This window comes from Acomys minous, assembly GCF_964271855.1.
Source record: "Acomys minous genome assembly, contig: scaffold_43, whole genome shotgun sequence".
NCBI lineage: Eukaryota > Metazoa > Chordata > Mammalia > Rodentia > Muridae > Acomys > Acomys minous.
In genome coordinates this window covers 976,640-979,440 of record NW_028182166.1, presented here as the reverse complement: position 1 = coordinate 979,440, position 2,801 = coordinate 976,640, and the positions used below count along the sequence as shown (strand labels likewise).

At 59.2% G+C, this 2,801-nt stretch overlaps 1 pseudogene across 1 annotated transcript; it reads right to left on the bottom strand.

Moving 5' to 3' along the window:
* Positions 1 to 522: 522 nt before the first annotated feature.
* LOC311591771 (F-box/LRR-repeat protein 19-like) lies at positions 523 to 2,224 on the bottom strand (annotated as a pseudogene). Its single transcript has 3 exons — positions 2,017 to 2,224; positions 1,462 to 1,900; positions 523 to 1,326 (listed from the first exon to the last, which is right to left on the bottom strand). The product of its transcript is annotated as an F-box/LRR-repeat protein 19-like (transcript).
* Between the last annotated feature and the right edge of the window lie 577 nt (positions 2,225 to 2,801).

The following is a 2,801-nucleotide window of genomic DNA, read 5'->3' as shown; positions in this document are numbered from 1 at the left end:
TCTGGACAGGGGGAAGGGAGAGGAGCAACCCCACAGAGAGGGAACGAGCCCCACATCTGCTCCTCTCCCAGCCCCCAGTCCTGGCATTTCCTGGTTTGTAGAGCCCCCTATCTAACTACTGGATCCCCAACTGCTCCTCTGGTTTCCCCTTTTTGGACCCCCATCCCACCCAACTGGTCTTTGTTCCCTGAACCCTGTTGGTCTGCTCTCTGCCCTCCCCACACCCATCCATCACCTCCCACAGCCCCATGGCTCCCAGTATCCTGCCCCCTCACTCTTCTCTACTAAAGACTTGCACCTTCACCACCCCACCATCCCTTTGGCTCAGCACCTCCCCTGTACCTCTTGACCCACGCCCCCAAGGGGATGGACAACGTAGCAGGTGGAAGGCAGAGATGGGAAGCAAAGATCCCCAAAGATATCAGTGCAGGTGGGAAAGGGGAAGGCTGGCTCAAGTCCCGGGGCAGAAATCCCAAGATATTAAACTGAGGAGTGTCAAGTCATGAAGAAAATAACCTGGCCTCACGTTAGGCGGTGAAATGAGGGCAAGAGGTCCAAGAACTGGGAGTCTTTAACATCCTTAATCCAGTAGAGGTCCAAGAGGCACGGTGCAGGCAGTGGGGTGGAGCCCAGGGCAGAGACAGAGTGCCAGGACCACCCAGAAAGCACCAACTCCTGCAAGCCTTACAGTCGGTTCAGAAGCCACATGAGCTGCTTTTTGTGGAAACACCTGTCCAGCTGAGGTCCAGAGCACATGGCTGGTGGCAAACCACCCCATTAAGCATGGGTGGGGTCAGCGGCTTCCTCCGGCTTAGGTCCATCCGAGGCCACAGACGCTTGTAGCACCAGCAGCTCAAAGTCTGGCAGACTCGCATGCAGACACATCGCTCTCAGGGTCCAAGATGCTGAAAGACATGGAGCCATGCAGCCCGAGGCAGCAGCAAAGGCAGAGTGTCAGGCTCAGAGCTTAGGGGGGGGGCACATAACTGTGGAGGCTATGGTGGTGGGGCAGGGCCCAGGGGTCAACTGAGGAGTGCTTCCCCCACTGCCAGGGCATTTAGCCCACCGCTACCCCATGGTTTTCTTCTCGCCAGAGCTGCCCCAGGCTGACTGAAGGACATTCCAGGCCTCCCCAGGAGCTTTGTCCTTACTAAGCTATGTGCCCTAGGAGTCTGAGTCTGTGTCTGAGTCCTAGGAGGAAGAAGAGGTATCAGGCACCCGCTCCAGCAGCTGGCACATATGCTTGAAACGCTCGAGTTTCTCCCTCTGTGGTGATAGGAATGGCTCTGCCGGGCCCTCAGCAGAAGCCATAGGTGGCTTGAGTTTCTCCCAGTTCTCGGGAGGGAGCCTAGGGTGGCAGAATGAGAATGCCTGGCTGGGATTCGGAAGCCTGGGGGGGGGGGGGAGAAGGCCAGGGCTGCCTGGGTCTGCTCCTCAGAGGAGGCAGGCATCTCCACCCACCTTCTTCAAGTGCCTCTCTTGGCCTCCTTTCACCTTTTTCCTTGGGGTCGGGGGTCTCATTCCCTGCCTCCCACTCCTTCTGTTTGGGGGCCCAGACACATGTTCAGGGGGAGGGCCAGCAGGTAAGGTTCCCTTTCTTCTGGGCAGAGGTGGAGGTGGTGGCTCCTCTGTCAGCTTCCATCCACCCCCTCACCACTGTCAACCCTGTGGTGCCCTGGACCCTCACCTGCATCCTTGTCCATCCTTCCTGGGTACCTTGGGGGCACTCCCAGCAGTTGGGGATCTCTGAATTGATAGTACTCTCAGCCTTTCCCATATTCAGGCAGCCAGGGTGGATGATCCCGTTGCAGACTGTACACTCCATGAGGCTCAAACCAAACTTCTCTTCCTCTCCATCCACCTTCCTCCTTCCCAGCTTCCCCACACAGAAGGAACACAGCTGCGCAGCGCACTGCTGAAGCAGGGAAGACTGCTTCATGCGCCTGCCCCACCGACGTCCCCAGCTTCTTCAGGTCTCCTCAGAAATGGCAGTCCCCGCACTCAGCACACGCATACAGCTGTGTGTGGAAGCACGGGCACAGCGCACTGCCGAAGCAGGCAAGACCACTTCATGCGCCCGCCCCGCCAACTCCCCCAGTTTCTTCATGTCTCCTCAGAAATGGCAGTCCCCACACTCAGTTCGCACACAGGCCTGGCAGCGGCGGCAGCAGCAGGTTCCGCGTTGGTGCGCTCCAGCCCCAGGGCCCTGGCTGCGCGAAGACATTGGGGGTGTCAACATCACCGAAGACTCTCACGTGTCCCGGGAGCCATCTCCTGGCGGGTCGGTGGCCAGTGGCAACGCAGGGGGGGAAACTCTCGGAATGCCTAGGTCTATGCTTCCTGAGGGCGCTGTGGAGGTCGGGAGCGCCAGGCCAGGCCCTCCCACCGGCTGCTGCAAGGCCCTTCCAAGGGAAGGTCCTGCTCTGGGGGGCTCAGTCACTCAGCCACTCAAGGCCAACGGGGGGCTCCTTGGGCACAGGGTGCTCAGCTTCTGCCCAGGACCCACTTAGTCCCGGTACGAGTCTCAGCTCCCCACCCCCACCTCTCCCCAAAGGCCCCAACCTTTAACTGGCCCCTTCTCAGGTCCAACTGTCTAGACATCCAGGGAAAATCCAGGGCTCCCCACCATTTCCGGGGTTCAAACCCCTCCCACTGCTGGTTCACGGGGGGGGGGGGCGGTCGCTGCAACCTACCACCCTCCCCTGGGTCCGCCTGACCCACAGAGACAGGGCAAAGAGGGGGGTCAGTTTTTTCATTTTTTAACACTGTTGCTTTTCTTTAAAACTTGCAGGGCACATTAA